The sequence below is a fragment of the Chelonoidis abingdonii genome, chromosome 4 (assembly GCF_003597395.2).
Source record: "Chelonoidis abingdonii isolate Lonesome George chromosome 4, CheloAbing_2.0, whole genome shotgun sequence".
NCBI classification, from domain to species: Eukaryota; Metazoa; Chordata; order Testudines; family Testudinidae; genus Chelonoidis; species Chelonoidis abingdonii.
In genome coordinates, this window is record NC_133772.1 from 113,008,939 (window position 1) to 113,018,392 (window position 9,454).

Genomic DNA, 9,454 nt, shown 5'->3' on the forward strand with positions numbered 1-9,454 from the left:
GAACAGTTCCAGAGTGAGCAGGAAGCCGATGACAGCCTTCAGAAAGCTTGGGCGGGCTGTTTAACTGGAGATTCCTGATCTCCGTCCCTCCAAGGACCCTGAAATCTGTGTGAGCACAAACTCCTCACACAACGCAGAGTGGGGTCTTAGATTTTATCCCCTAGACCAGTTTAGGACTAAATTTAGTGCACCATTGCAGCAGAGAACTGCTAAACTTACAAAGTCAGGGAATTCTCAGTTCAGGGTCCAGCAACAATCTGACCTCTGCCTGCTTCTGCATTCAAAAAACATAATCTCACAACTATGAGAGGCAGGGGATGGGTTGAAAGTCAGAGCAGGAGGGACTGGGGACTGTGGTGAAAAGGAGGAGAGGTGGGATCAGAGATCAAGGTGGAAGGGAAGAGAATAGGTGCTGGATGTGATGCCTGTTTCCTTTCAGAATAGTGCTCATCGCTGCACTGTGGGTCTTGGTAAGAAATGTAATAGTAATAGAAAAATAACAATATTTTGCCTTTCTCTGAGTGATTCTGTCTGATGATCTCAAAGTTCTTTACAAACTTTCCATTAACTAAGCTTCTCAACCCCCTGTGTAGATCGGTCTTGTTCTCGTTTTACAGATGTGGAAACTAAGACATAAAGATCCCGCAGCAGAGCCAAGCAAAGGACCCAGAAGCCCTCTCTCATGCAATAACTACAATACTGTCCTTCCAAGTAGTTACCTGTTGTACTGCATTAGAGAAGGGAAGTGACTTGCTCAAAGACAGAGGCAGAGCCAAGACTAGAACCCAGGAGTCTGAATCCCACGGCTACAGAACACTGCCATCTTTTACCAATACAGGTACACTCTGGGCCATTTTCATTCTTGGGATTGCGGCTCCTGTCCTGCTGAATCACAGGTTCATCTAGCTAAGTCACACCATGAGGGCATTAAGCATTTGGTTACTCTAGTTTTTGGCATTGGGCTTAGGTCAGACATTCCAGATTTTGGTGAAGTTTGGGTCTGGTCAAAACCTTCCAGCCCTTCTTTAGTCCTTTTGTTTGTCTGCCATTTCTGCATCATCCACCTCAACACATGCTTCCTGAGAGCACTTGGCCATCAAAGGGGAAGAACTCAGCGCAGTCATGTCATGATGTCTGTCTCCTTTAACATCTGACATACTCTTGGTAGGTGAAAATCTGGTACTGTGAACAGGAAAAAGGTGAGGCTATGGATGGTAAATTCCCTCCCCACCCCCATTCCTTTCCTCAAAGCAGAGGCTTCTCTGACTGTTTTCACTGGTGGATATGGCTGTCACACCATGTTAAGTCAGCCATGTCCCCCAGCATGTCCCTGCCACTCCCCATGCCCCCTCTGTCTGTGAGGTGAGCCAGGGAAACACAGCTTGCTACAAAGTGGGGCTCTCGCCTGCCTCACCCTCCAGCCAGGCCAGAGAAGGAGCAGTGGCTTTCACAGCCAAAGAAACAGTTGTTTATTTGTGTCCTCATGTGGCACAAACCCCTCCTCCCCTGCATTGATATGCACTCATCAGGGACTGAAAGGTACAGACTGGGGTTCCTTGCATAATGTCTACATCACAGCTGTCACTAAGCTACACACCATGGCCATTTAGAATTCATGGTAGCAGCTAGGATGGAACTCACATCTTCCTGCTCCAAAAAGCACAAGCCTGTACCACTGGAGCTAGAGGAAAATCTCTGTTAACTTTGCAGGGTCTATGCCTCATAGTAGAGCATACGGTTGCCAACTCTGACTGAAGCAATTCTGAGAGATTTCCCACCCCCCAACATGACATAATGTTATTTTCTTAGAATATCCTATTAAAATCTCCTGGATTGCTTTCAATAGTCGCTGGGAGATCAATGCTAATTCCAGGAGACTCCAGGCCAATACTGGAGGCTTGGCAACCGTAGTAGAGCAGTTCTGATTTTCTCCAGTAGAGGACAGCAATGCAATCATTCCAGTATGTTCAATGTTAAATAGAGGTGGATTAAGATTTATTGGGGCCCTGGACACAAAGATCATTTGGGCCTCCCACACCCCAGGGGCCCAGCAGCACTGGAACTGGGAGAATTGGGGGCATGGTTCCCCAACTTTTAAAAGTGCCCGCCCACTTTTTTAACAAGGGTGTAGTATAGGGTTGCCAACTTCCTATTTGCAGAAAAGTGAACACTCTTGCCCTGCCCCCAACCCTGAGGCCCCACTCCTACCCCACCCCTTCTCTGAGGCCCTGCCCCCACTCACTCCATCCCCACTTCCTCCATCGCTCATGCTCCCACATCCTCACTCATTGATGGATTTTCATTGGGCTGGGCCAGGGGGCTGAGGTGCAAGAGGGGGCATTGGGCTGGGACAGAGGGTTAGGATGCGAGAGGGGGTGAGGGCTCTGGCTGGGGCTGTGGGGTGGGGCTGGGGATGAGGGGTTTCATGTGCAGGAGGAGGCTCCAGGCTGGGAGGTTGGGGTGCGGGAGGGTGTGTGGGCTCCAAAAGGGAGTTTGGGTGCAGGAGGGGGTTCTGAGCTGAGGCACAGGAAGAAGTTCAGGGTTTGGGCTTCAGGCAGCGCTGACCTCAGACAGCTCCCAGAAAGTGGTGACATGTCCCTCCAGCTCCTAGGTGGAGGGATTAGGGAGCTTCTGCATGCTGTCCTCGCTCACAGGTGCCTCTCCCACAGCTCCCATTGACCACATTCCTGGCCAATAGGAGCTGTGGAGCCAGCGCTCAGGACAGGGGCAGCGCATGGAACCTCTCTGTCTGCGTCTCTGCCTAGGAGATGGAGGGACATGTAGCTACTTCCTGGGAGTCGCCTGAGATCAGTGCCAACCAGAGCCCACAGTCCGAACCCCTCCCACGCCCCAACGCCCTGTCTCAGCTTGGCCTCCCAGAGCCTGCACCCTGAACCTCTTCCCATGTCCCAACCTGCCTGGGACCAAACAGAGTTTTAATCATCCAGTCTCCGGTCATCACTGCTGTGGCCAGGGTCCCTTTTTGACCAGGCATACCTGTCGAAAACCGGCCACCTGGCAACACTAGTGTAGTAACCTCGGGCAGGCATGGAGCGGCGTTGGCATGGGCTGCTCTTCACTGAGGGGGAGCTGATAAGGTGCTCAGCTCCCCTACCATGAAGCACAGCCCCAGCTAGAAGTGTTAGCTTCTTCCTAGTGTGGGGCTGAGGTGGGCCTTAGCCCCCTGCCTGCCACAGGGCCCCACCCCCTACTCCTCCCCTCCCTGAGGCCCCAACCCCTGGCCAAATTGGAAGCTGGAGCCAGGCTGTGGTAATCACTGCCCAGGGAGCCCAGGCTGCTGTGGGGAGCCTGGGACCATCCACCTGCCCTGTGTGGTGCACCCCAGGGGGCAGAGACATGGGACGGGGACTGCACTTGGCCCCCAAGCCCCACCTCCCACTGTTCTGGCGCCGGTGGCCCCTCCACTTCTACACAGGTTCCAGTGCTCCAGCGGGGCCTCCCAAATTGGCCAGGGCCCCTGAGCACAGGCCCAATGTGTATGTGCATTAATCCACCACTGGTGTTAAGGGGTAAGTCCCAAGACCAATTTAGTTCTCAATAGCCCCAAGTTGACTGTTTGTTCACTCTGGGTTACTGATTCTGCTTCCAAATCAAATGTTTGATGTAGTCAGAACTGATTTTTTAGTGCCAGGGAAATGGGATGGCTCTCACCATCAGTGTATGAATGTAAAAGGGGGCAGCGGCTGGAGCTGAGCCAGATCCCCAAGGAAGGATGGAAAGTGCTCCCAACCGAATCAGCCTGGTTGGGCCTGTAATGACCACCTACCTAATGGCTGCTTGGTGCTTCCTGTGTGAAATGAGCTGGTGGTTCTCAGTCCAATTCCAGTAGACAGGTGACCTCACTTTAGAACCACCATCACCACATCTGGCATAAATTGGCCCCCTGGTAGCAAGTCTCAAAACAGTGAGCAAGCATCTGGGTGCTGGTGACTAAGCATCCCCTTGCATTGTCAGAGGAGGGGGCCTCCAGACCACAGCAGAGCTGTATTTGGGGGGAGGGAACTTCCATTGCTGCTTTCTGGTTGTACCTGTTCTGTAGGTAAACCGAAAAGCCAAGTCTAGGTTCCGATATCAAATACACCTGCATCAATCCAGAATGACTCCACTAAAGTTAGTAGAGTCACTCTGGATTGACACCAGTATAATCAAGACCACAAACTGGATCTCAGTCTCAGGGCTATCAAAACAGCACCTTCTCCAGTTCCATATTCACTAAAGTCTCTGCCTCGGCAATGTGAATTAGATTCAAACCCTGCTGCCACGCCCTCCAGCTCCCTCTCCCAAACTGGTCCTATGTCCCCAGTGCCTGTGAATGAGGCTGGAGCATGTGGCTGGAGTTCACGCTGAGTGCCACAGGGATCTAGAATAAATACCGCCATGTAATAGATTTTTATCCACTGCCTCGCTGTAATCCCCAGCTGAATACCTTCCAAATTGCAGTCAGGCGGCTGTTTGTACAACTCAAACATTGATTCAGCTGCCTCTAGGAAGGGATGGAGGGAGTGGGAGGGAGTGCCAGCTGGGGATAATGAGGTTTAGTGGCTGCACGCTGAAGGGTTAAATTCTTTTCACAGTGCTGGATGCTCTTTCCACACACACAAAACAGGGAGGTATTTATAGAAAGGATAATTGTTTAAGCAAGAAAAGTGGCACCTCAAGGAGCTTTACTATTGCTGTGCAGGGGGGACATGGAAAATGGGACTCCAGCAGCTCCTGGGCAGGGGTGTACTGCATATACACGCATCCACAGCAGAACTACTCCGGGGGGAGGAACAGGAGCTCTGAGGGGAGGGGGAACGTGTAGAGCACAGAAGGGAAGTGCCAGGGCTGGTGGATCGTGGATGTTCTTCTTGGACGCTGAGCTGCAGCCACAACCATGCCTCAGAGCACAAGGCCCATTGCCACGCTGTGCCCTGCAGGCCGTGTGGTGATTCGCCTTCACGAGTGCTTCATAAAACACAATACACTTAGGACTTTGCAACCGTACAGAAAATTAATTCGTCCTCCTAGCTCCTTGTCATTTCCCTCCCCAACAATGGTGGTAAAGTAGTGTCATTAGCCTTCTGCTATAGAGGGGGGAAACTGATGCACGGTTATCCCACGAGACTAGAATAGAGAGGGGCAGGGATTTGCCTGAGGCGACAGAGGAAGGGAATGTCACAGCTACGGCTAAGGACTCGGGAGTTCCTGGCTCCTGTTCTGAGGCCCTTCTCTTTAGTTTCTTGATGAAAATGTGTGTGTTAGATCCCTCCCTGCAGCCTCATTGCCCCTGCAGACCTGTGTGGCTCTTCCTAATTAATGGCTATGCCTCATCTCTTCCTCTGTTGATCACTAGTTTAGGAGCAGCTCTTCTCACTTCAATGCAGGTTGCAGGTTCTAACTAGGGTGCTTCCAATACAGCTGTGATGTGACTCTGAGACGAGGGGCATCCTCACGGCAGCAGGGTGTGTGGAGCAGGAAAACAGCACCAGCACCACCCACATGGCTTAAAAACGAAAGACACTCGCAGCTGCAGTAAAACACACACATGCATGTTATTTACCTGTGTGTCTGGGCTGTGGCTTCAATGAGAGAAATACACTCTCATTCCATGGGTGTTCTTTGTTTTCAAGTCCTGCATGCAGGGCCAGCTCCAGGTTTTTTGCCGCCCCAAGCAAAAAAAAAAAAAAAAAGCTGCCACTAAAGCAAAAAAACAAAACAAAAAACAACGGAGTGCCACCCCTTGAAAAGAGCCACCCCCAAAGGCCTGGAATGCTGCCCTTTGAGAAGTGCTGCCCCAAGCACATGCTTGGAATGCTGGTGCCTAGAGCCGGCCCTGCCTGCATGTATATTTGGTGATCACAAAAGTACGAGGCTGAATCTTTAAGAGCAGGGCAGAACATGAGCTGGTTTGTGCCAATACATCTCAGCGCTGCGCTCCCTTTCCCCCAGCTATTGCATTCCTCACCCCTTTTGCCCAGATCAACCAATGCTTCCTTAATCCTGACCTGCCACACTCCCGGCTATTCTAGCCCTGCTTAGAACGTCTGACACACTGGCCTGTGAAAAGCATGAGGCAGAAAATGGGGGGAAAGAAAGAGGATACTGGAGACTCCTTGGAGAGAATGCAAAGGGCTGGTCGATACTGAACACAGACACTCAGTGCCCTCTCCCTGGAGTCACTATTTCATTTGTAGCTGTTCACAGCTGCAGGGGCACAACCTCATCTCCAGTGCACAAGGGCTTAATCCAGGTTTTTTTTCCTGTCCTCTGAACACCTGTCCAAAGGGAAGGGCTCTGGAAGAGTGCCTGGGCTTTGAGGCAGTGGCTGTGTGGGACTCTGAGTATGTTACCCTGCTTGCTTTCTGCCCCTAGAGATTCTCTCCTGATCAACAGACCTTCCCGCAGGTAGCTTTACTTTATTTCTGCTTATCCATCCCATGCTTTCTCAGCAGCATTGTTTTCTCTCTGCCCAGTGTCCCACTGACACAGATGGATCTACACCCAGGCCTGTCACAGATGGGGAGGGCCCCGACTCAGCAAAAATTCCCTGGTGGATAGGGGACCCCCTGCAGGGGTGCCACACTCAGTGTGCTGCATGCTGGCTCCTTGTACCTGCACCCAGCATGTAGGCTTGTTTCTTTGGGGTAATGAGTGTAGGCCTGGTGGAACTATGTCTGTGTAGCTCCACCAGCCATTCCCTTTGTGCAGGGGGAGAGAAGCAGTCACCATGGGTACTCAGGCTTCAGCTTCCTGCTGCGTAGTTCCACTCCCATTCTGCAGCCTGGCATGAAGGAGGATAATTTACCCTCCTCCTGCTCCATCCCCACTGCGGGTCATGGGGAGTAGCCCAGTTACTCAGACCAAGTTGTGGTCAAGGGTGTGACCCAGGTGCCAAGTTATGAGCGTGATTTAAGTAGGCACTGTGTCTTGCCCTATGCTTTGTACAGCATGGAGCACGGGGCTGGTGATCAATGAATGATAAGTAAAACAAGTCCTGTTTCCTTTCTGCTTGCGCCGTAGGGTCAGATCTGCAGTCTGTAATGGTCCGACTGGAACTAGGGTAGCTCCAAAGAGTCTGCAGCAGATATGGCTTGGCAGAGAGCTGTGCTCAAAATCTCCATGGAACATGCATGTGTGGGGGAGCCATACAAAGCTGTGGCCCCAGATAAATAGCAACCTTCAGTGCGTAGAACAGCTTAGATTCCAGCCCCTGAAAAATACTGAGAAAAGCAGGTGGGAGGGATGCCAATTCCCTGGCTGAGAAATATTCAGCCTTGTTCTAGTGCCAGGGGATAGATAACTGGTGTGTGGTGGGAGTGGGGTCTCTTGGGCTGCTGTCACCTACAAATAGTCACCGAGGTGCAGTATAACCAAAGTCACATTTGAGCTAGGGCTCAAGTTCAGCCTGCCAGGAGTGTTCATATACCAGGGAAAGGTCTCAGTACTTCCCAGCTGGAGTACTTGGGCCCAAGGCTGATTTTCACATCTGCATCAGAGAGGTGAGACTTCAGAGTGGGCTGCAGTTGCAGGAATGAGGGTTGCATGGGGATGATGGCAGCGTTGGAGGGAGTGTGTGTGAAGAGGGGGGTGATGGAGGCATTTCGCTAATAGCTGGACTGACTTAGCCACAGAGACCAAGTTGAAATGTACTGAGCAAGAGGAGAGGAATGCGAGCTCGGTTTCAGGAGAATCCTGGTGGAGCTAGAACAGCCAAAAATCCAGGGTCATCTTGGGAAGGGGCGGGAAAGGAATAGAGCTGTCCACACACTTAGACAGCGAGAGGTTTAAGGCTGCTCAGTGCTGGAGAAAGTAACTGAGTCTCCTAGAGCTCGGAGCCTTGCTTGAAAATGATGGAGGCTGACAGATCTGGGATTAATCTAAAGGTTTCAGCTCTCTGAGCACCAAGTGGAAATTCGCCTGGAAACTACAATGCATGAGCTGAGTGTGACAAAAACACTGCTTAGAACAGGGGGGTCAGGGTTGGGGGGCTCTTGCAATTCCCATTATCTACAGAGGCTGGAGACCTAGTCTCCTGCACTCCCAGAGACATGCTGGGCAAAAAGGGATTGTCTTGCATGCTATTGAGAGTGTTACGAAATAGGTCACATTTTTTCACATTAGACCTAAATTTTCAAACATTGCCTCCTAGATAGGCACAATTTTGCATCTCTAATTAGATGTGAATGCAAAACTGCACCCACAATTATCAGTACTCACAATTGCACATCGCTACCTGACTGCATGCTCAAAACAGATGGGTGTGTAAATGGTTATTGCTGTGGGTGCAAATAGCTGTACCCATGCTGTGTCTGCATTTCATTCTGGGTGCAAGGCAGCACTTGCAGTATTGGAGCATGAGTTGAAGCCTGCCTAAGAATCAGAGCCATGATACATTTATATAGACATGTATATTCCCCCACAACAATGCTGGTAGCTTATAGTTAAGGTGCTTTGAGTATACTTCCCTGCAACACAACTCCTCAAAAGCAAAGTTATAATAAATTAAGGCAACATTCACATCCAACACACTATTGATCTTTGAGCAACCCCACACACAAGTACCCTCTCTAACACATTTACTTTCACATCAACAATACTCTCACCCTCACTGCGCACATCAAAGAACTGAATATCACACTGCAATGCACAACCTTAACTCCAATCTGTTAATTTGTTAGATCGTTATATAACCTTCTTTGAATGTACATCTGCCGTGCACTGGTGTACGGTTTTGTTAAGGAATATGGATACTATTGGTGAGCTGATTATTTTAAAGTCACAAGGCCCCATCATTATCTGGTGTAAATCAATGTGACTCCATTGACTTTAATGGCACTTTGCCCATTTACACCAGCTGAGGATCTAGCCCTTAATATTAATCTATAATAGATGCTTGTTTGTGTTTCTCACTAGCCAAGATATTTGGAGTACATAATCAGCTTTGCATTCTTTTCTTGGCTCCCGTATGGTAAAATTGTAGTTTTCAGACAATACTTGTTATTAAATTATTAAATCATGTAGCAAGGGAAGGTTAGTTTAAGGTTGTGCATTGTAGTTTGATTTCCAGTTCTTTGAGGTGTGCACTGAGGGTGACAGTACTTGAATTAAAATTGGTGTGATAGGGTGAGTCCTGAGAGTGCACCGTGCACAAACTGCACTTGCAAGTGGTTCTGGGCACACAGCTTCACAGAAACAAATCATGACCAAATCTGACAATGTGTCTCTCATAGTGATGGAAGCCATGAGAAGGAATTCTCACTTCCCTGATCCACAGACGCAATCATTCTCACAGCCGCCACAGCAGTCTCACCCCAGTGCTCAGAAAAGCTTGAAGGACTGAATTGCAACAAAGCTACCGCTAATTCTGGAAAAGGCTTCAGAGCAGGAGGGCGACACTGCAGCTGGAGTCTGTTTGCCCATCTAATCTATTAATCTAGATCTATTTTTGGCT